Source organism: Hyla sarda, unplaced genomic scaffold (assembly GCF_029499605.1).
Source record: "Hyla sarda isolate aHylSar1 unplaced genomic scaffold, aHylSar1.hap1 scaffold_704, whole genome shotgun sequence".
Classification (NCBI taxonomy): Eukaryota; Metazoa; Chordata; class Amphibia; order Anura; family Hylidae; genus Hyla; species Hyla sarda.
The window spans coordinates 74,782-98,571 of record NW_026610723.1 but is presented as its reverse complement, the minus strand read 5'-3'; the positions used below and the strand labels follow the sequence as shown (position 1 = coordinate 98,571).

General features: G+C 46.4%; 11 non-coding genes across 11 annotated transcripts; all 11 read right to left on the bottom strand.

The window, feature by feature from the left end:
* Positions 1 to 117: 117 nt before the first annotated feature.
* LOC130344096 (U2 spliceosomal RNA) lies at positions 118 to 308 on the bottom strand. The gene has a single exon (XR_008883194.1). It is a non-coding gene; the product is annotated as a U2 spliceosomal RNA (small nuclear RNA).
* Positions 309 to 2,400: 2,092 nt separating this feature from the next.
* On the bottom strand, positions 2,401 to 2,591 carry LOC130344095 (U2 spliceosomal RNA). Its single transcript, XR_008883193.1, has one exon. It is a non-coding gene; the product is annotated as a U2 spliceosomal RNA (small nuclear RNA).
* A 2,095-nt stretch (positions 2,592 to 4,686) lies between these two features.
* Positions 4,687 to 4,877, bottom strand: LOC130344094 (U2 spliceosomal RNA). The gene has a single exon (XR_008883192.1). It is a non-coding gene; the product is annotated as a U2 spliceosomal RNA (small nuclear RNA).
* A 2,099-nt stretch (positions 4,878 to 6,976) lies between these two features.
* Positions 6,977 to 7,167, bottom strand: LOC130344091 (U2 spliceosomal RNA). The gene has a single exon (XR_008883190.1). It is a non-coding gene; the product is annotated as a U2 spliceosomal RNA (small nuclear RNA).
* A 2,085-nt stretch (positions 7,168 to 9,252) lies between these two features.
* Positions 9,253 to 9,443, bottom strand: LOC130344090 (U2 spliceosomal RNA). The gene has a single exon (XR_008883189.1). It is a non-coding gene; the product is annotated as a U2 spliceosomal RNA (small nuclear RNA).
* A 2,071-nt stretch (positions 9,444 to 11,514) lies between these two features.
* LOC130344089 (U2 spliceosomal RNA) lies at positions 11,515 to 11,705 on the bottom strand. Its single transcript, XR_008883188.1, has one exon. It is a non-coding gene; the product is annotated as a U2 spliceosomal RNA (small nuclear RNA).
* A 2,082-nt stretch (positions 11,706 to 13,787) lies between these two features.
* LOC130344088 (U2 spliceosomal RNA) lies at positions 13,788 to 13,978 on the bottom strand. The gene has a single exon (XR_008883187.1). It is a non-coding gene; the product is annotated as a U2 spliceosomal RNA (small nuclear RNA).
* Positions 13,979 to 16,065: 2,087 nt separating this feature from the next.
* Positions 16,066 to 16,256, bottom strand: LOC130344087 (U2 spliceosomal RNA). Its single transcript, XR_008883186.1, has one exon. It is a non-coding gene; the product is annotated as a U2 spliceosomal RNA (small nuclear RNA).
* A 2,093-nt stretch (positions 16,257 to 18,349) lies between these two features.
* LOC130344048 (U2 spliceosomal RNA) lies at positions 18,350 to 18,540 on the bottom strand. Its single transcript, XR_008883155.1, has one exon. It is a non-coding gene; the product is annotated as a U2 spliceosomal RNA (small nuclear RNA).
* Positions 18,541 to 20,643: 2,103 nt separating this feature from the next.
* LOC130344086 (U2 spliceosomal RNA) lies at positions 20,644 to 20,834 on the bottom strand. The gene has a single exon (XR_008883185.1). It is a non-coding gene; the product is annotated as a U2 spliceosomal RNA (small nuclear RNA).
* A 2,070-nt stretch (positions 20,835 to 22,904) lies between these two features.
* LOC130344085 (U2 spliceosomal RNA) lies at positions 22,905 to 23,095 on the bottom strand. Its single transcript, XR_008883184.1, has one exon. It is a non-coding gene; the product is annotated as a U2 spliceosomal RNA (small nuclear RNA).
* Positions 23,096 to 23,790: the final 695 nt, after the last annotated feature.

Genomic DNA, 23,790 nt, shown 5'->3' with positions numbered 1-23,790 from the left:
AGCACCACCTTTTGTTTTTTGGCTGCAGCAGCAGCAAGGCCCACAGGGCTGGCTAGCTGGCTAGCCAGCAAGCAGGTAGCAATGAAAGTAGGAATCTTTCTTTTTAACCCTGTAAGGGGGTGGTGCACTGTACCCGAAGATACTGCCATATCGGGTCAATGCATAGGGCGACGGAAGCAAGCTTCGAAATCGGCCCCCGTTCTCAAAAATCCATTTAATATATGGTCCCCAGATAGGGGACGTATCAGATATTAAACTGATAAGAACAGATACTACACTTGATCTTAGCCAAAAGGCCGAGAAGCGATAACCGTGAAAGGGGCGGGCCCAACAAGGTCCCCTTCATGGGCACTATCACTGCTTGCTGTCAGGGAGGCTGCCAGACAATTTTCCATGCACACTCTGGGCTGGGGGGCAGTCAACCACCAGTACACACAGCAGAACCTAAACCCATACCATTATTGCTAAGCAGCAAGACAGGGGCCCATTGCACTCCCACGGGGCCTTTTTAAATGCAATCCATAACCCGGATTTGCCAGGAACCCTTCTTACTCCTCCTACTTGCATGTGACACTGGGCTTAGGATCTGCATAGGAAACACACACACAAGCACACACCTACCTTTGTTGCCTGCAGATGCCTCCTTGGCTGTCCCCAAACGGTATCAAACCAACACCCACGGGAAGCTGTAAGCATAGAGGACATGCCTGCACCCCATTGGACTTACCTGTGTGGGTTAAATCCGGGTTATTTGACAACCTATGGCGGTGATGGTTCTGCTCAGGCAGAGCAGTGCTGATGCTCCTCATAAAGCTGTCGCTGCTGTGAAGGTTCTAGGTGACATCACAAATCCCTATGGTTACATACACAACAAAGCTGGGTTGTTGTTGTTTACACTCTGCAAGGCCTGTGGAAGTGAGTGACATCATAGCACTGTAGTTCTGAGGGTTCTAGATGGATGCAACAATCTCCTGTTGCTTCTATGAAGGCCGTAATAGACGACATCACCAAACAGCTCCATAGTCACATACACAGCAAAGGAGAGATGTTGTTTACACCTAGTGATGTCAGTGGTATTGAGTGACATCACAGCACAGTGCTAAGGCTCCTGGGCCTGGACACAGCAGCGGCTGCAATATCTCAACGGAGAATACGTTTATATCTATGTGTGTGTGTGCGCGTATATATATATATATATATATATATATATATATATATATATATTTCTCCGCCGAAATCACTTTTAAACCCATTTCCACCTTTTTTTCCCTTCTCTTCCTCTTACTTTTTTTTCAAGTTTTTTTACGTTTTTCTCCTTTTCGCCTCTTTTCTGGGCGTATTATTCTTCTTTTTCTTCTTTTTTTTCGTCTAATGCATACCCCATCAGTGCAGCAATGCTTATTCAATACCGCCAGCAGATGGAGACACTGGGGGATAATTTTCTAAGGATTTATACTGATTTTTCCTGTCTGAATTTGTCGCACAGAAAGTTGCAGGCCAAATATGTGTGACATTTCTGCGACTTTAGCTTCTAGAGCATTTTTACAACATTATACATAGGTGCTGAATACATAAAAAGCGACTGTTCAGCGACAGACAAGTCGCATCGGCTGAAAGTAGGCCAGAATGTCAGTCCATGTTGGAGCAGGTTTAGATACAGTCTAAAGCATAGATCTCAAAGTCTGTGCACAGAATTTAGCAAGGGCCTCGCACCTTCTGATGCATCAGGTAGGTGCACAATAGCATAGCCTAACCCTCTGTACTTTGGTCTATATTGATGCGGGACATAGACAGCCAGCTGATGACCAATCCATTAGTGCAATGGATGGCTGGAAGCATTTGTCTTTGCCTTTGCAATACCACAGAAGCAATGCATGGTCAATGTACAGCAATGACACACCTGTGTGAACAGCCAGGAGACCCCCCCCCCCCCCCCCATGTTATGTTACATAGTTACATAGTTAGTACGGTCGAAAAAAGACATATGTCCATCAAGTTCAACCAGGGAATTAAGGGGTAGGGGTGTGGCGCGATATTGGGGAAGGGATGAGATTTTATATTTCTTCATAAGCATTAATCTTATTTTGTCAATTAGGAACATTCAGCACCCACCCGCTATCAAGGCAGCTGCCTATCATGTCATGCCCTACCTGCACAGGTGTGCTGGCTACTCAAATGATCCAATTAAGGAGGCCATTTAGTCAGCAGCAGCAGAAGTCCTGTGCCTGGACGCTCCAACAGGGGCCAGACACAAGCAGAAGCAGAAGCAGCAGAAGCAGCAGCAGCACCACCTTTTGTTTTTTGGCTGCAGCAGCAGCAAGGCCCACAGGGCTGGCTAGCTGGCTAGCCAGCAAGCAGGTAGCAATGAAAGTAGGAATCTTTCTTTTTAACCCTGTAAGGGGGTGGTGCACTGTACCCGAAGATACTGCCATATCGGGTCAATGCATAGGGCGACGGAAGCAAGCTTCGAAATCGGCCCCCGTTCTCAAAAATCCATTTAATATATGGTCCCCAGATAGGGGACGTATCAGATATTAAACTGATAAGAACAGATACTACACTTGATCTTAGCCAAAAGGCCGAGAAGCGATAACCGTGAAAGGGGCGGGCCCAACAAGGTCCCCTTCATGGGCACTATCACTGCTTGCTGTCAGGGAGGCTGCCAGACAATTTTCCATGCACACTCTGGGCTGGGGGGCAGTCAACCACCAGTACACACAGCAGAACCTAAACCCATACCATTATTGCTAAGCAGCAAGACAGGGGCCCATTGCACTCCCACGGGGCCTTTTTAAATGCAATCCATAACCCGGATTTGCCAGGAACCCTTCTTACTCCTCCTACTTGCATGTGACACTGGGCTTAGGATCTGCATAGGAAACACACACACAAGCACACACCTACCTTTGTTGCCTGCAGATGCCTCCTTGGCTGTCCCCAAACGGTATCAAACCAACACCCACGGGAAGCTGTAAGCATAGAGGACATGCCTGCACCCCATTGGACTTACCTGTGTGGGTTAAATCCGGGTTATTTGACAACCTATGGCGGTGATGGTTCTGCTCAGGCAGAGCAGTGCTGATGCTCCTCATAAAGCTGTCGCTGCTGTGAAGGTTCTAGGTGACATCACAAATCCCTATGGTTACATACACAACAAAGCTGGGTTGTTGTTGTTTACACTCTGCAAGGCCTGTGGAAGTGAGTGACATCATAGCACTGTAGTTCTGAGGGTTCTAGATGGATGCAACAATCTCCTGTTGCTTCTATGAAGGCCGTAATAGACGACATCACCAAACAGCTCCATAGTCACATACACAGCAAAGGAGAGATGTTGTTTACACCTAGTGATGTCAGTGGTATTGAGTGACATCACAGCACAGTGCTAAGGCTCCTGGGCCTGGACACAGCAGCGGCTGCAATATCTCAACGGAGAATACGTTTATATCTATGTGTGTGTGTGCGCGTATATATATATATATATATATATATATATATATATATATATATTTCTCCGCCGAAATCACTTTTAAACCCATTTCCACCTATTTTTCCCTTCTCTTCCTCTTACTTTTTTTTCACGTTTTTTTACGTTTTTCTCCTTTTCGCCTCTTTTCTGGGCGTATTATTCTTCTTTTTCTTCTTTTTTTTCGTCTAATGCATACCCCATCAGTGCAGCAATGCTTATTCAATACCGCCAGCAGATGGAGACACTGGGGGATAATTTTCTAAGGATTTATACTGATTTTTCCTGTCTGAATTTGTCGCACAGAAAGTTGCAGGCCAAATATGTGTGACATTTCTGCGACTTTAGCTTCTAGAGCATTTTTACAACATTATACATAGGTGCTGAATACATAAAAAGCGACTGTTCAGCGACAGACAAGTCGCATCGGCTGAAAGTAGGCCAGAATGTCAGTCCATGTTGGAGCAGGTTTAGATACAGTCTAAAGCATAGATCTCAAAGTCTGTGCACAGAATTTAGCAAGGGCCTCGCACCTTCTGATGCATCAGGTAGGTGCACAATAGCATAGCCTAACCCTCTGTACTTTGGTCTATATTGATGCGGGACATAGACAGCCAGCTGATGACCAATCCATTAGTGCAATGGATGGCTGGAAGCATTTGTCTTTGCCTTTGCAATACCACAGAAGCAATGCATGGTCAATGTACAGCAATGACACACCTGTGTGAACAGCCAGGAGACCCCCCCCCCCCCCATGTTATGTTACATAGTTACATAGTTAGTACGGTCGAAAAAAGACATATGTCCATCAAGTTCAACCAGGGAATTAAGGGGTAGGGGTGTGGCGCGATATTGGGGAAGGGATGAGATTTTATATTTCTTCATAAGCATTAATCTTATTTTGTCAATTAGGAACATTCAGCACCCACCCGCTATCAAGGCAGCTGCCTATCATGTCATGCCCTACCTGCACAGGTGTGCTGGCTACTCAAATGATCCAATTAAGGAGGCCATTTAGTCAGCAGCAGCAGAAGTCCTGTGCCTGGACGCTCCAACAGGGGCCAGACACAAGCAGAAGCAGAAGCAGAAGCAGCAGAAGCAGCAGCAGCACCACCTTTTGTTTTTTGGCTGCAGCAGCAGCAAGGCCCACAGGGCTGGCTAGCTGGCTAGCCAGCAAGCAGGTAGCAATGAAAGTAGTAATCTTTCTTTTTAACCCTGTAAGGGGGTGGTGCACTGTACCCGAAGATACTGCCATATCGGGTCAATGCATAGGGCGACGGAAGCAAGCTTCGAAATCGGCCCCCGTTCTCAAAAATCCATTTAATATATGGTCCCCAGATAGGGGACGTATCAGATATTAAACTGATAAGAACAGATACTACACTTGATCTTAGCCAAAAGGCCGAGAAGCGATAACCGTGAAAGGGGCGGGCCCAACAAGGTCCCCTTCATGGGCACTATCACTGCTTGCTGTCAGGGAGGCTGCCAGACAATTTTCCATGCACACTCTGGGCTGGGGGGCAGTCAACCACCAGTACACACAGCAGAACCTAAACCCATACCATTATTGCTAAGCAGCAAGACAGGGGCCCATTGCACTCCCACGGGGCCTTTTTAAATGCAATCCATAACCCGGATTTGCCAGGAACCCTTCTTACTCCTCCTACTTGCATGTGACACTGGGCTTAGGATCTGCATAGGAAACACACACACAAGCACACACCTACCTTTGTTGCCTGCAGATGCCTCCTTGGCTGTCCCCAAACGGTATCAAACCAACACCCACGGGAAGCTGTAAGCATAGAGGACATGCCTGCACCCCATTGGACTTACCTGTGTGGGTTAAATCCGGGTTATTTGACAACCTATGGCGGTGATGGTTCTGCTCAGGCAGAGCAGTGCTGATGCTCCTCATAAAGCTGTCGCTGCTGTGAAGGTTCTAGGTGACATCACAAATCCCTATGGTTACATACACAACAAAGCTGGGTTGTTGTTGTTTACACTCTGCAAGGCCTGTGGAAGTGAGTGACATCATAGCACTGTAGTTCTGAGGGTTCTAGATGGATGCAACAATCTCCTGTTGCTTCTATGAAGGCCGTAATAGACGACATCACCAAACAGCTCCATAGTCACATACACAGCAAAGGAGAGATGTTGTTTACACCTAGTGATGTCAGTGGTATTGAGTGACATCACAGCACAGTGCTAAGGCTCCTGGGCCTGGACACAGCAGCGGCTGCAATATCTCAACGGAGAATACGTTTATATCTATGTGTGTGTGTGCGCGTATATATATATATATATATATATATATATATATATATATATATATATTTCTCCGCCGAAATCACTTTTAAACCCATTTCCACCTTTTTTTCCCTTCTCTTCCTCTTACTTTTTTTTCACGTTTTTTTACGTTTTTCTCCTTTTCGCCTCTTTTCTGGGCGTATTATTCTTCTTTTTCTTCTTTTTTTTCGTCTAATGCATACCCCATCAGTGCAGCAATGCTTATTCAATACCGCCAGCAGATGGAGACACTGGGGGATAATTTTCTAAGGATTTATACTGATTTTTCCTGTCTGAATTTGTCGCACAGAAAGTTGCAGGCCAAATATGTGTGACATTTCTGCGACTTTAGCTTCTAGAGCATTTTTACAACATTATACATAGGTGCTGAATACATAAAAAGCGACTGTTCAGCGACAGACAAGTCGCATCGGCTGAAAGTAGGCCAGAATGTCAGTCCATGTTGGAGCAGGTTTAGATACAGTCTAAAGCATAGATCTCAAAGTCTGTGCACAGAATTTAGCAAGGGCCTCGCACCTTCTGATGCATCAGGTAGGTGCACAATAGCATAGCCTAACCCTCTGTACTTTGGTCTATATTGATGCGGGACATAGACAGCCAGCTGATGACCAATCCATTAGTGCAATGGATGGCTGGAAGCATTTGTCTTTGCCTTTGCAATACCACAGAAGCAATGCATGGTCAATGTACAGCAATGACACACCTGTGTGAACAGCCAGGAGACCCCCCCCCCCCCCCCCATGTTATGTTACATAGTTACATAGTTAGTACGGTCGAAAAAAGACATATGTCCATCAAGTTCAACCAGGGAATTAAGGGGTAGGGGTGTGGCGCGATATTGGGGAAGGGATGAGATTTTATATTTCTTCATAAGCATTAATCTTATTTTGTCAATTAGGAACATTCAGCACCCACCCGCTATCAAGGCAGCTGCCTATCATGTCATGCCCTACCTGCACAGGTGTGCTGGCTACTCAAATGATCCAATTAAGGAGGCCATTTAGTCAGCAGCAGCAGAAGTCCTGTGCCTGGACGCTCCAACAGGGGCCAGACACAAGCAGAAGCAGAAGCAGCAGAAGCAGCAGCAGCACCACCTTTTGTTTTTTGGCTGCAGCAGCAGCAGCAAGGCCCACAGGGCTGGCTAGCTGGCTAGCCAGCAAGCAGGTAGCAATGAAAGTAGGAATCTTTCTTTTTAACCCTGTAAGGGGGTGGTGCACTGTACCCGAAGATACTGCCATATCGGGTCAATGCATAGGGCGACGGAAGCAAGCTTCGAAATCGGCCCCCGTTCTCAAAAATCCATTTAATATATGGTCCCCAGATAGGGGACGTATCAGATATTAAACTGATAAGAACAGATACTACACTTGATCTTAGCCAAAAGGCCGAGAAGCGATAACCGTGAAAGGGGCGGGCCCAACAAGGTCCCCTTCATGGGCACTATCACTGCTTGCTGTCAGGGAGGCTGCCAGACAATTTTCCATGCACACTCTGGGCTGGGGGGCAGTCAACCACCAGTACACACAGCAGAACCTAAACCCATACCATTATTGCTAAGCAGCAAGACAGGGGCCCATTGCACTCCCACGGGGCCTTTTTAAATGCAATCCATAACCCGGATTTGCCAGGAACCCTTCTTACTCCTCCTACTTGCATGTGACACTGGGCTTAGGATCTGCATAGGAAACACACACACAAGCACACACCTACCTTTGTTGCCTGCAGATGCCTCCTTGGCTGTCCCCAAACGGTATCAAACCAACACCCACGGGAAGCTGTAAGCATAGAGGACATGCCTGCACCCCATTGGACTTACCTGTGTGGGTTAAATCCGGGTTATTTGACAACCTATGGCGGTGATGGTTCTGCTCAGGCAGAGCAGTGCTGATGCTCCTCATAAAACTGTCGCTGCTGTGAAGGTTCTAGGTGACATCACAAATCCCTATGGTTACATACACAACAAAGCTGGGTTGTTGTTGTTTACACTCTGCAAGGCCTGTGGAAGTGAGTGACATCATAGCACTGTAGTTCTGAGGGTTCTAGATGGATGCAACAATCTCCTGTTGCTTCTATGAAGGCCGTAATAGACGACATCACCAAACAGCTCCATAGTCACATACACAGCAAAGGAGAGATGTTGTTTACACCTAGTGATGTCAGTGGTATTGAGTGACATCACAGCACAGTGCTAAGGCTCCTGGGCCTGGACACAGCAGCGGCTGCAATATCTCAACGGAGAATACGTTTATATATATGTGTGTGTGTGCGCGTATATATATATATATATATATATATATATATTTCTCCGCCGAAATCACTTTTAAACCCATTTCCACCTTTTTTTCCCTTCTCTTCCTCTTACTTTTTTTTCACGTTTTTTTAAGTTTTTCTCCTTTTCGCCTCTTTTCTGGGCGTATTATTCTTCTTTTTCTTCTTTTTTTTCGTCTAATGCATACCCCATCAGTGCAGCAATGCTTATTCAATACCGCCAGCAGATGGAGACACTGGGGGATAATTTTCTAAGGATTTATACTGATTTTTCCTGTCTGAATTTGTCGCACAGAAAGTTGCAGGCCAAATATGTGTGACATTTCTGCGACTTTAGCTTCTAGAGCATTTTTACAACATTATACATAGGTGCTGAATACATAAAAAGCGACTGTTCAGCGACAGACAAGTCGCATCGGCTGAAAGTAGGCCAGAATGTCAGTCCATGTTGGAGCAGGTTTAGATACAGTCTAAAGCATAGATCTCAAAGTCTGTGCACAGAATTTAGCAAGGGCCTCGCACCTTCTGATGCATCAGGTAGGTGCACAATAGCATAGCCTAACCCTCTGTACTTTGGTCTATATTGATGCGGGACATAGACAGCCAGCTGATGACCAATCCATTAGTGCAATGGATGGCTGGAAGCATTTGTCTTTGCCTTTGCAATACCACAGAAGCAATGCATGGTCAATGTACAGCAATGACACACCTGTGTGAACAGCCAGGAGACCCCCCCCCCCCCCCCCCCATGTTATGTTACATAGTTACATAGTTAGTACGGTCGAAAAAAGACATATGTCCATCAAGTTCAACCAGGGAATTAAGGGGTAGGGGTGTGGCGCGATATTGGGGAAGGGATGAGATTTTATATTTCTTCATAAGCATTAATCTTATTTTGTCAATTAGGAACATTCAGCACCCACCCGCTATCAAGGCAGCTGCCTATCATGTCATGCCCTACCTGCACAGGTGTGCTGGCTACTCAAATGATCCAATTAAGGAGGCCATTTAGTCAGCAGCAGCAGAAGTCCTGTGCCTGGACGCTCCAACAGGGGCCAGACACAAGCAGAAGCAGAAGCAGCAGAAGCAGCAGCAGCACCACCTTTTGTTTTTTGGCTGCAGCAGCAGCAGCAAGGCCCACAGGGCTGGCTAGCTGGCTAGCCAGCAAGCAGGTAGCAATGAAAGTAGGAATCTTTCTTTTTAACCCTGTAAGGGGGTGGTGCACTGTACCCGAAGATACTGCCATATCGGGTCAATGCATAGGGCGACGGAAGCAAGCTTCGAAATCGGCCCCCGTTCTCAAAAATCCATTTAATATATGGTCCCCAGATAGGGGACGTATCAGATATTAAACTGATAAGAACAGATACTACACTTGATCTTAGCCAAAAGGCCGAGAAGCGATAACCGTGAAAGGGGGCGGGCCCAACAAGGTCCCCTTCATGGGCACTATCACTGCTTGCTGTCAGGGAGGCTGCCAGACAATTTTCCATGCACACTCTGGGCTGGGGGGCAGTCAACCACCAGTACACACAGCAGAACCTAAACCCATACCATTATTGCTAAGCAGCAAGACAGGGGCCCATTGCACTCCCACGGGGCCTTTTTAAATGCAATCCATAACCCGGATTTGCCAGGAACCCTTCTTACTCCTCCTACTTGCATGTGACACTGGGCTTAGGATCTGCATAGGAAACACACACACAAGCACACACCTACCTTTGTTGCCTGCAGATGCCTCCTTGGCTGTCCCCAAACGGTATCAAACCAACACCCACGGGAAGCTGTAAGCATAGAGGACATGCCTGCACCCCATTGGACTTACCTGTGTGGGTTAAATCCGGGTTATTTGACAACCTATGGCGGTGATGGTTCTGCTCAGGCAGAGCAGTGCTGATGCTCCTCATAAAGCTGTCGCTGCTGTGAAGGTTCTAGGTGACATCACAAATCCCTATGGTTACATACACAACAAAGCTGGGTTGTTGTTGTTTACACTCTGCAAGGCCTGTGGAAGTGAGTGACATCATAGCACTGTAGTTCTGAGGGTTCTAGATGGATGCAACAATCTCCTGTTGCTTCTATGAAGGCCGTAATAGACGACATCACCAAACAGCTCCATAGTCACATACACAGCAAAGGAGAGATGTTGTTTACACCTAGTGATGTCAGTGGTATTGAGTGACATCACAGCACAGTGCTAAGGCTCCTGGGCCTGGACACAGCAGCGGCTGCAATATCTCAACGGAGAATACGTTTATATATATGTGTGTGTGTGCGCGTATATATATATATATATATATATATATATATATATATTTCTCCGCCGAAATCACTTTTAAACCCATTTCCACCTTTTTTTCCCTTCTCTTCCTCTTACTTTTTTTTCACGTTTTTTTAAGTTTTTCTCCTTTTCGCCTCTTTTCTGGGCGTATTATTCTTCTTTTTCTTCTTTTTTTTCGTCTAATGCATACCCCATCAGTGCAGCAATGCTTATTCAATACCGCCAGCAGATGGAGACACTGGGGGATAATTTTCTAAGGATTTATACTGATTTTTCCTGTCTGAATTTGTCGCACAGAAAGTTGCAGGCCAAATATGTGTGACATTTCTGCGACTTTAGCTTCTAGAGCATTTTTACAACATTATACATAGGTGCTGAATACATAAAAAGCGACTGTTCAGCGACAGACAAGTCGCATCGGCTGAAAGTAGGCCAGAATGTCAGTCCATGTTGGAGCAGGTTTAGATACAGTCTAAAGCATAGATCTCAAAGTCTGTGCACAGAATTTAGCAAGGGCCTCGCACCTTCTGATGCATCAGGTAGGTGCACAATAGCATAGCCTAACCCTCTGTACTTTGGTCTATATTGATGCGGGACATAGACAGCCAGCTGATGACCAATCCATTAGTGCAATGGATGGCTGGAAGCATTTGTCTTTGCCTTTGCAATACCACAGAAGCAATGCATGGTCAATGTACAGCAATGACACACCTGTGTGAACAGCCAGGAGACCCCCCCCCCCCCATGTTATGTTACATAGTTACATAGTTAGTACGGTCGAAAAAAGACATATGTCCATCAAGTTCAACCAGGGAATTAAGGGGTAGGGGTGTGGCGCGATATTGGGGAAGGGATGAGATTTTATATTTCTTCATAAGCATTAATCTTATTTTGTCAATTAGGAACATTCAGCACCCACCCGCTATCAAGGCAGCTGCCTATCATGTCATGCCCTACCTGCACAGGTGTGCTGGCTACTCAAATGATCCAATTAAGGAGGCCATTTAGTCAGCAGCAGCAGAAGTCCTGTGCCTGGACGCTCCAACAGGGGCCAGACACAAGCAGAAGCAGCAGAAGCAGCAGCAGCACCACCTTTTGTTTTTTGGCTGCAGCAAGGCCCACAGGGCTGGCTAGCTGGCTAGCCAGCAAGCAGGTAGCAATGAAAGTAGGAATCTTTCTTTTTAACCCTGTAAGGGGGTGGTGCACTGTACCCGAAGATACTGCCATATCGGGTCAATGCATAGGGCGACGGAAGCAAGCTTCGAAATCGGCCCCCGTTCTCAAAAATCCATTTAATATATGGTCCCCAGATAGGGGACGTATCAGATATTAAACTGATAAGAACAGATACTACACTTGATCTTAGCCAAAAGGCCGAGAAGCGATAACCGTGAAAGGGGCGGGCCCAACAAGGTCCCCTTCATGGGCACTATCACTGCTTGCTGTCAGGGAGGCTGCCAGACAATTTTCCATGCACACTCTGGGCTGGGGGGCAGTCAACCACCAGTACACACAGCAGAACCTAAACCCATACCATTATTGCTAAGCAGCAAGACAGGGGCCCATTGCACTCCCACGGGGCCTTTTTAAATGCAATCCATAACCCGGATTTGCCAGGAACCCTTCTTACTCCTCCTACTTGCATGTGACACTGGGCTTAGGATCTGCATAGGAAACACACACACAAGCACACACCTACCTTTGTTGCCTGCAGATGCCTCCTTGGCTGTCCCCAAACGGTATCAAACCAACACCCACGGGAAGCTGTAAGCATAGAGGACATGCCTGCACCCCATTGGACTTACCTGTGTGGGTTAAATCCGGGTTATTTGACAACCTATGGCGGTGATGGTTCTGCTCAGGCAGAGCAGTGCTGATGCTCCTCATAAAGCTGTCGCTGCTGTGAAGGTTCTAGGTGACATCACAAATCCCTATGGTTACATACACAACAAAGCTGGGTTGTTGTTGTTTACACTCTGCAAGGCCTGTGGAAGTGAGTGACATCATAGCACTGTAGTTCTGAGGGTTCTAGATGGATGCAACAATCTCCTGTTGCTTCTATGAAGGCCGTAATAGACGACATCACCAAACAGCTCCATAGTCACATACACAGCAAAGGAGAGATGTTGTTTACACCTAGTGATGTCAGTGGTATTGAGTGACATCACAGCACAGTGCTAAGGCTCCTGGGCCTGGACACAGCAGCGGCTGCAATATCTCAACGGAGAATACGTTTATATCTATGTGTGTGTGTGCGCGTATATATATATATATATATATATATATATATATATATATATTTCTCCGCCGAAATCACTTTTAAACCCATTTCCACCTTTTTTTCCCTTCTCTTCCTCTTACTTTTTTTTCACGTTTTTTTACGTTTTTCTCCTTTTCGCCTCTTTTCTGGGCGTATTATTCTTCTTTTTCTTCTTTTTTTTCGTCTAATGCATACCCCATCAGTGCAGCAATGCTTATTCAATACCGCCAGCAGATGGAGATACTGGGGGATAATTTTCTAAGGATTTATACTGATTTTTCCTGTCTGAATTTGTCGCACAGAAAGTTGCAGGCCAAATATGTGTGACATTTCTGCGACTTTAGCTTCTAGAGCATTTTTACAACATTATACATAGGTGCTGAATACATAAAAAGCGACTGTTCAGCGACAGACAAGTCGCATCGGCTGAAAGTAGGCCAGAATGTCAGTCCATGTTGGAGCAGGTTTAGATACAGTCTAAAGCATAGATCTCAAAGTCTGTGCACAGAATTTAGCAAGGGCCTCGCACCTTCTGATGCATCAGGTAGGTGCACAATAGCATAGCCTAACCCTCTGTACTTTGGTCTATATTGATGCGGGACATAGACAGCCAGCTGATGACCAATCCATTAGTGCAATGGATGGCTGGAAGCATTTGTCTTTGCCTTTGCAATACCACAGAAGCAATGCATGGTCAATGTACAGCAATGACACACCTGTGTGAACAGCCAGGAGACCCCCCCCCATGTTATGTTACATAGTTACATAGTTAGTACGGTCGAAAAAAGACATATGTCCATCAAGTTCAACCAGGGAATTAAGGGGTAGGGGTGTGGCGCGATATTGGGGAAGGGATGAGATTTTATATTTCTTCATAAGCATTAATCTTATTTTGTCAATTAGGAACATTCAGCACCCACCCGCTATCAAGGCAGCTGCCTATCATGTCATGCCCTACCTGCACAGGTGTGCTGGCTACTCAAATGATCCAATTAAGGAGGCCATTTAGTCAGCAGCAGCAGAAGTCCTGTGCCTGGACGCTCCAACAGGGGCCAGACACAAGCAGAAGCAGAAGCAGCAGAAGCAGCAGCAGCACCACCTTTTGTTTTTTGGCTGCAGCAGCAGCAAGGCCCACAGGGCTGGCTAGCTGGCTAGCCAGCAAGCAGGTAGCAATGAAAGTAGGAATCTTTCTTTTTAACCCTGTAAGGGGGTGGTGCACTGTACCCGAAGATACTGCCATATCGGGTCAATGCATAGGGCGACGGAAGCAAGCTTCGAAATCGGCCCCCGTTCTCAAAAATCCATTTAATATATGGTCCCCAGATAGGGGACGTATCAGATATTAAACTGATAAGAACAGATACTACACTTGATCTTAGCCAAAAGGCCGAGAAGCGATAACCGTGAAAGGGGCGGGCCCAACAAGGTCCCCTTCATGGGCACTATCACTGCTTGCTGTCAGGGAGGCTGCCAGACAATTTTCCATGCACACTCTGGGCTGGGGGGCAGTCAACCACCAGTACACACAGCAGAACCTAAACCCATACCATTATTGCTAAGCAGCAAGACAGGGGCCCATTGCACTCCCACGGGGCCTTTTTAAATGCAATCCATAACCCGGATTTGCCAGGAACCCTTCTTACTCCTCCTACTTGCATGTGACACTGGGCTTAGGATCTGCATAGGAAACACACACACAAGCACACACCTACCTTTGTTGCCTGCAGATGCCTCCTTGGCTGTCCCCAAACGGTATCAAACCAACACCCACGGGAAGCTGTAAGCATAGAGGACATGCCTGCACCCCATTGGACTTACCTGTGTGGGTTAAATCCGGGTTATTTGACAACCTATGGCGGTGATGGTTCTGCTCAGGCAGAGCAGTGCTGATGCTCCTCATAAAGCTGTCGCTGCTGTGAAGGTTCTAGGTGACATCACAAATCCCTATGGTTACATACACAACAAAGCTGGGTTGTTGTTGTTTACACTCTGCAAGGCCTGTGGAAGTGAGTGACATCATAGCACTGTAGTTCTGAGGGTTCTAGATGGATGCAACAATCTCCTGTTGCTTCTATGAAGGCCGTAATAGACGACATCACCAAACAGCTCCATAGTCACATACACAGCAAAGGAGAGATGTTGTTTACACCTAGTGATGTCAGTGGTATTGAGTGACATCACAGCACAGTGCTAAGGCTCCTGGGCCTGGACACAGCAGCGGCTGCAATATCTCAACGGAGAATACGTTTATATCTATGTGTGTGTGTGCGCGTATATATATATATATATATATATATATATATATTTCTCCGCCAAAATCACTTTTAAACCCATTTCCACCTTTTTTTCCCTTCTCTTCCTCTTACTTTTTTTTCACGTTTTTTTACGTTTTTCTCCTTTTCGCCTCTTTTCTGGGCGTATTATTCTTCTTTTTCTTCTTTTTTTTCGTCTAATGCATACCCCATCAGTGCAGCAATGCTTATTCAATACCGCCAGCAGATGGAGACACTGGGGGATAATTTTCTAAGGATTTATACTGATTTTTCCTGTCTGAATTTGTCGCACAGAAAGTTGCAGGCCAAATATGTGTGACATTTCTGCGACTTTAGCTTCTAGAGCATTTTTACAACATTATACATAGGTGCTGAATACATAAAAAGCGACTGTTCAGCGACAGACAAGTCACATCGGCTGAAAGTAGGCCAGAATGTCAGTCCATGTTGGAGCAGGTTTAGATACAGTCTAAAGCATAGATCTCAAAGTCTGTGCACAGAATTTAGCAAGGGCCTCGCACCTTCTGATGCATCAGGTAGGTGCACAATAGCATAGCCTAACCCTCTGTACTTTGGTCTATATTGATGCGGGACATAGACAGCCAGCTGATGACCAATCCATTAGTGCAATGGATGGCTGGAAGCATTTGTCTTTGCCTTTGCAATACCACAGAAGCAATGCATGGTCAATGTACAGCAATGACACACCTGTGTGAACAGCCAGGAGACCCCCCCCCCCCCCCCATGTTATGTTACATAGTTACATAGTTAGTACGGTCGAAAAAAGACATATGTCCATCAAGTTCAACCAGGGAATTAAGGGGTAGGGGTGTGGCGCGATATTGGGGAAGGGATGAGATTTTATATTTCTTCATAAGCATTAATCTTATTTTGTCAATTAGGAACATTCAGCACCCACCCGCTATCAAGGCAGCTGCCTATCATGTCATGCCCTACCTGCACAGGTGTGCTGGCTACTCAAATGATCCAATTAAGGAGGCCATTTAGTCAGCAGCAGCAGAAGTCCTGTGCCTGGACGCTCCAACAGGGGCCAGACACAAGCAGAAGCAGAAGCAGAAGCAGCAGAAGCAGCAGCAGCACCACCTTTTGTTTTTTGGCTGCAGCAGCAGCAAGGCCCACAGGGCTGGCTAGCTGGCTAGCCAGCAAGCAGGTAGCAATGAAAGTAGTAATCTTTCTTTTTAACCCTGTAAGGGGGTGGTGCACTGTACCCGAAGATACTGCCATATCGGGTCAATGCATAGGGCGACGGAAGCAAGCTTCGAAATCGGCCCCCGTTCTCAAAAATCCATTTAATATATGGTCCCCAGATAGGGGACGTATCAGATATTAAACTGATAAGAACAGATACTACACTTGATCTTAGCCAAAAGGCCGAGAAGCGATAACCGTGAAAGGGGCGGGCCCAACAAGGTCCCCTTCATGGGCACTATCACTGCTTGCTGTCAGGGAGGCTGCCAGACAATTTTCCATGCACACTCTGGGCTGGGGGGCAGTCAACCACCAGTACACACAGCAGAACCTAAACCCATACCATTATTGCTAAGCAGCAAGACAGGGGCCCATTGCACTCCCACGGGGCCTTTTTAAATGCAATCCATAACCCGGATTTGCCAGGAACCCTTCTTACTCCTCCTACTTGCATGTGACACTGGGCTTAGGATCTGCATAGGAAACACACACACAAGCACACACCTACCTTTGTTGCCTGCAGATGCCTCCTTGGCTGTCCCCAAACGGTATCAAACCAACACCCACGGGAAGCTGTAAGCATAGAGGACATGCCTGCACCCCATTGGACTTACCTGTGTGGGTTAAATCCGGGTTATTTGACAACCTATGGCGGTGATGGTTCTGCTCAGGCAGAGCAGTGCTGATGCTCCTCATAAAGCTGTCGCTGCTGTGAAGGTTCTAGGTGACATCACAAATCCCTATGGTTACATACACAACAAAGCTGGGTTGTTGTTGTTTACACTCTGCAAGGCCTGTGGAAGTGAGTGACATCATAGCACTGTAGTTCTGAGGGTTCTAGATGGATGCAACAATCTCCTGTTGCTTCTATGAAGGCCGTAATAGACGACATCACCAAACAGCTCCATAGTCACATACACAGCAAAGGAGAGATGTTGTTTACACCTAGTGATGTCAGTGGTATTGAGTGACATCACAGCACAGTGCTAAGGCTCCTGGGCCTGGACACAGCAGCGGCTGCAATATCTCAACGGAGAATACGTTTATATCTATGTGTGTGTGTGCGCGTATATATATATATATATATATATATATATATATATATATATATATATATTTCTCCGCCGAAATCACTTTTAAACCCATTTCCACCTTTTTTTCCCTTCTCTTCCTCTTACTTTTTTTTCACGTTTTTTTACGTTTTTCTCCTTTTCGCCTCTTTTCTGGGCGTATTATTCTTCTTTTTCTTCTTTTTTTTCGTCTAATGCATACCCCATCAGTGCAGCAATGCTTATTCAATACCGCCAGCAGATGGAGACACTGGGGGATAATTTTCTAAGGATTTATACTGATTTTTCCTGTCTGAATTTGTCGCACAGAAAGTTGCAGGCCAAATATGTGTGACATTTCTGCGACTTTAGCTTCTAGAGCATTTTTACAACATTATACATAGGTGCTGAATACATAAAAAGCGACTGTTCAGCGACAGACAAGTCGCATCGGCTGAAAGTAGGCCAGAATGTCAGTCCATGTTGGAGCAGGTTTAGATACAGTCTAAAGCATAGATCTCAAAGTCTGTGCACAGAATTTAGCAAGGGCCTCGCACCTTCTGATGCATCAGGTAGGTGCACAATAGCATAGCCTAACCCTCTGTACTTTGGTCTATATTGATGCGGGACATAGACAGCCAGCTGATGACCAATCCATTAGTGCAATGGATGGCTGGAAGCATTTGTCTTTGCCTTTGCAATACCACAGAAGCAATGCATGGTCAATGTACAGCAATGACACACCTGTGTGAACAGCCAGGAGACCCCCCCCCCCCATGTTATGTTACATAGTTACATAGTTAGTACGGTCGAAAAAAGACATATGTCCATCAAGTTCAACCAGGGAATTAAGGGGTAGGGGTGTGGCGCGATATTGGGGAAGGGATGAGATTTTATATTTCTTCATAAGCATTAATCTTATTTTGTCAATTAGGAACATTCAGCACCCACCCGCTATCAAGGCAGCTGCCTATCATGTCATGCCCTACCTGCACAGGTGTGCTGGCTACTCAAATGATCCAATTAAGGAGGCCATTTAGTCAGCAGCAGCAGAAGTCCTGTGCCTGGACGCTCCAACAGGGGCCAGACACAAGCAGAAGCAGAAGCAGCAGAAGCAGCAGCAGCACCACCTTTTGTTTTTTGGCTGCAGCAGCAGCAAGGCCCACAGGGCTGGCTAGCTGGCTAGCCAGCAAGCAGGTAGCAATGAAAGTAGGAATCTTTCTTTTTAACCCTGTAAGGGGGTGGTGCACTGTACCCGAAGATACTGCCATATCGGGTCAATGCATAGGGCGACGGAAGCAAGCTTCGAAATCGGCCCCCGTTCTCAAAAATCCATTTAATATATGGTCCCCAGATAGGGGACGTATCAGATATTAAACTGATAAGAACAGATACTACAATTGATCTTAGCCAAAAGGCCGAGAAGCGATAACCGTGAAAGGGGCGGGCCCAACAAGGTCCCCTTCATGGGCACTATCACTGCTTGCTGTCAGGGAGGCTGCCAGACAATTTTCCATGCACACTCTGGGCTGGGGGGCAGTCAACCACCAGTACACACAGCAGAACCTAAACCCATACCATTATTGCTAAGCAGCAAGACAGGGGCCCATTGCACTCCCACGGGGCCTTTTTAAATGCAATCCATAACCCGGATTTGCCAGGAACCCTTCTTACTCCTCCTACTTGCATGTGACACTGGGCTTAGGATCTGCATAGGAAACACACACACAAGCACACACCTACCTTTGTTGCCTGCAGATGCCTCCTTGGCTGTCCCCAAACGGTATCAAACCAACACCCACGGGAAGCTGTAAGCATAGAGGACATGCCTGCACCCCATTGGACTTACCTGTGTGGGTTAAATCCGGGTTATTTGACAACCTATGGCGGTGATGGTTCTGCTCAGGCAGAGCAGTGCTGATGCTCCTCATAAAGCTGTCGCTGCTGTGAAGGTTCTAGGTGACATCACAAATCCCTATGGTTACATACACAACAAAGCTGGGTTGTTGTTGTTTACACTCTGCAAGGCCTGTGGAAGTGAGTGACATCATAGCACTGTAGTTCTGAGGGTTCTAGATGGATGCAACAATCTCCTGTTGCTTCTATGAAGTCCGTAATAGACGACATCACCAAACAGCTCCATAGTCACATACACAGCAAAGGAGAGATGTTGTTTACACCTAGTGATGTCAGTGGTATTGAGTGACATCACAGCACAGTGCTAAGGCTCCTGGGCCTGGACACAGCAGCGGCTGCAATATCTCAACGGAGAATACGTTTATATCTATGTGTGTGTGTGCGCGTATATATATATATATATATATATATATATATATATATATATATATTTCTCCGCCGAAATCACTTTTAAACCCATTTCCACCTTTTTTTCCCTTCTCTTCCTCTTACTTTTTTTTCACGTTTTTTTACGTTTTTCTCCTTTTCGCCTCTTTTCTGGGCGTATTATTCTTCTTTTTCTTCTTTTTTTTCGTCTAATGCATACCCCATCAGTGCAGCAATGCTTATTCAATACCGCCAGCAGATGGAGACACTGGGGGATAATTTTCTAAGGATTTATACTGATTTTTCCTGTCTGAATTTGTCGCACAGAAAGTTGCAGGCCAAATATGTGTGACATTTCTGCGACTTTAGCTTCTAGAGCATTTTTACAACATTATACATAGGTGCTGAATACATAAAAAGCGACTGTTCAGCGACAGACAAGTCGCATCGGCTGAAAGTAGGCCAGAATGTCAGTCCATGTTGGAGCAGGTTTAGATACAGTCTAAAGCATAGATCTCAAAGTCTGTGCACAGAATTTAGCAAGGGCCTCGCACCTTCTGATGCATCAGGTAGGTGCACAATAGCATAGCCTAACCCTCTGTACTTTGGTCTATATTGATGCGGGACATAGACAGCCAGCTGATGACCAATCCATTAGTGCAATGGATGGCTGGAAGCATTTGTCTTTGCCTTTGCAATACCACAGAAGCAATGCATGGTCAATGTACAGCAATGACACACCTGTGTGAACAGCCAGGAGACCCCCCCCCCCCCCATGTTATGTTACATAGTTACATAGTTAGTACGGTCGAAAAAAGACATATGTCCATCAAGTTCAACCAGGGAATTAAGGGGTAGGGGTGTGGCGCGATATTGGGGAAGGGATGAGATTTTATATTTCTTCATAAGCATTAATCTTATTTTGTCAATTAGGAACATTCAGCACCCACCCGCTATCAAGGCAGCTGCCTATCATGTCATGCCCTACCTGCACAGGTGTGCTGGCTACTCAAATGATCCAATTAAGGAGGCCATTTAGTCAGCAGCAGCAGAAGTCCTGTGCCTGGACGCTCCAACAGGGGCCAGACACAAGCAGAAGCAGAAGCAGAAGCAGCAGAAGCAGCAGCAGCAGCACCACCTTTTGTTTTTTGGCTGCAGCAGCAGCAGCAAGGCCCACAGGGCTGGCTAGCTGGCTAGCCAGCAAGCAGGTAGCAATGAAAGTAGGAATCTTTCTTTTTAACCCTGTAAGGGGGTGGTGCACTGTACCCGAAGATACTGCCATATCGGGTCAATGCATAGGGCGACGGAAGCAAGCTTCGAAATCGGCCCCCGTTCTCAAAAATCCATTTAATATATGGTCCCCAGATAGGGGACGTATCAGATATTAAACTGATAAGAACAGATACTACACTTGATCTTAGCCAAAAGGCCGAGAAGCGATAACCGTGAAAGGGGCGGGCCCAACAAGGTCCCCTTCATGGGCACTATCACTGCTTGCTGTCAGGGAGGCTGCCAGACAATTTTCCATGCACACTCTGGGCTGGGGGGCAGTCAACCACCAGTACACACAGCAGAACCTAAACCCATACCATTATTGCTAAGCAGCAAGACAGGGGCCCATTGCACTCCCACGGGGCCTTTTTAAATGCAATCCATAACCCGGATTTGCCAGGAACCCTTCTTACTCCTCCTACTTGCATGTGACACTGGGCTTAGGATCTGCATAGGAAACACACACACAAGCACACACCTACCTTTGTTGCCTGCAGATGCCTCCTTGGCTGTCCCCAAACGGTATCAAACCAACACCCAGGGGAAGCTGTAAGCATAGAGGACATGCCTGCACCCCATTGGACTTACCTGTGTGGGTTAAATCCGGGTTATTTGACAACCTATGGCGGTGATGGTTCTGCTCAGGCAGAGCAGTGCTGATGCTCCTCATAAAGCTGTCGCTGCTGTGAAGGTTCTAGGTGACATCACAAATCCCTATGGTTACATACACAACAAAGCTGGGTTGTTGTTTACACTCTGCAAGGCCTGTGGAAGTGAGTGACATCATAGCACTGTAGTTCTGAGGGTTCTAGATGGATGCAACAATCTCCTGTTGCTTCTATGAAGGCCGTAATAGACGACATCACCAAACAGCTCCATAGTCACATACACAGCAAAGGAGAGATGTTGTTTACACCTAGTGATGTCAGTGGTATTGAGTGACATCACAGCACAGTGCTAAGGCTCCTGGGCCTGGACACAGCAGCGGCTGCAATATCTCAACGGAGAATACGTTTATATCTATGTGTGTGTGTGCGCGTATATATATATATATATATATATATATATATTTCTCCGCCGAAATCACTTTTAAACCCATTTCCACCTTTTTTTCCCTTCTCTTCCTCTTACTTTTTTTTCACGTTTTTTTACGTTTTTCTCCTTTTCGCCTCTTTTCTGGGCGTATTATTCTTCTTTTTCTTCTTTTTTTTCGTCTAATGCATACCCCATCAGTGCAGCAATGCTTATTCAATACCGCCAGCAGATGGAGACACTGGGGGATAATTTTCTAAGGATTTATACTGATTTTTCCTGTCTGAATTTGTCGCACAGAAAGTTGCAGGCCAAATATGTGTGACATTTCTGCGACTTTAGCTTCTAGAGCATTTTTACAACATTATACATAGGTGCTGAATACATAAAAAGCGACTGTTCAGCGACAGACAAGTCGCATCGGCTGAAAGTAGGCCAGAATGTCAGTCCATGTTGGAGCAGGTTTAGATACAGTCTAAAGCATAGATCTCAAAGTCTGTGCACAGAATTTAGCAAGGGCCTCGCACCTTCTGATGCATCAGGTAGGTGCACAATAGCATAGCCTAACCCTCTGTACTTTGGTCTATATTGATGCGGGACATAGACAGCCAGCTGATGACCAATCCATTAGTGCAATGGATGGCTGGAAGCATTTGTCTTTGCCTTTGCAATACCACAGAAGCAATGCATGGTCAATGTACAGCAATGACACACCTGTGTGAACAGCCAGGAGACCCCCCCCCCATGTTATGTTACATAGTTACATAGTTAGTACGGTCGAAAAAAGACATATGTCCATCAAGTTCAACCAGGGAATTAAGGGGTAGGGGTGTGGCGCGATATTGGGGAAGGGATGAGATTTTATATTTCTTCATAAGCATTAATCTTATTTTGTCAATTAGGAACATTCAGCACCCACCCGCTATCAAGGCAGCTGCCTATCATGTCATGCCCTACCTGCACAGGTGTGCTGGCTACTCAAATGATCCAATTAAGGAGGCCATTTAGTCAGCAGCAGCAGAAGTCCTGTGCCTGGACGCTCCAACAGGGGCCAGACACAAGCAGAAGCAGAAGCAGCAGAAGCAGCAGCAGCACCACCTTTTGTTTTTTGGCTGCAGCAGCAGCAAGGCCCACAGGGCTGGCTAGCTGGCTAGCCAGCAAGCAGGTAGCAATGAAAGTAGGAATCTTTCTTTTTAACCCTGTAAGGGGGTGGTGCACTGTACCCGAAGATACTGCCATATCGGGTCAATGCATAGGGCGACGGAAGCAAGCTTCGAAATCGGCCCCCGTTCTCAAAAATCCATTTAATATATGGTCCCCAGATAGGGGACGTATCAGATATTAAACTGATAAGAACAGATACTACACTTGATCTTAGCCAAAAGGCCGAGAAGCGATAACCGTGAAAGGGGCGGGCCCAACAAGGTCCCCTTCATGGGCACTATCACTGCTTGCTGTCAGGGAGGCTGCCAGACAATTTTCCATGCACACTCTGGGCTGGGGGGCAGTCAACCACCAGTACACACAGCAGAACCTAAACCCATACCATTATTGCTAAGCAGCAAGACAGGGGCCCATTGCACTCCCACGGGGCCTTTTTAAATGCAATCCATAACCCGGATTTGCCAGGAACCCTTCTTACTCCTCCTACTTGCATGTGACACTGGGCTTAGGATCTGCATAGGAAACACACACACAAGCACACACCTACCTTTGTTGCCTGCAGATGCCTCCTTGGCTGTCCCCAAACGGTATCAAACCAACACCCACGGGAAGCTGTAAGCATAGAGGACATGCCTGCACCCCATTGGACTTACCTGTGTGGGTTAAATCCGGGTTATTTGACAACCTATGGCGGTGATGGTTCTGCTCAGGCAGAGCAGTGCTGATGCTCCTCATAAAGCTGTCGCTGCTGTGAAGGTTCTAGGTGACATCACAAATCCCTATGGTTACATACACAACAAAGCTGGGTTGTTGTTGTTTACACTCTGCAAGGCCTGTGGAAGTGAGTGACATCATAGCACTGTAGTTCTGAGGGTTCTAGATGGATGCAACAATCTCCTGTTGCTTCTATGAAGGCCGTAATAGACGAC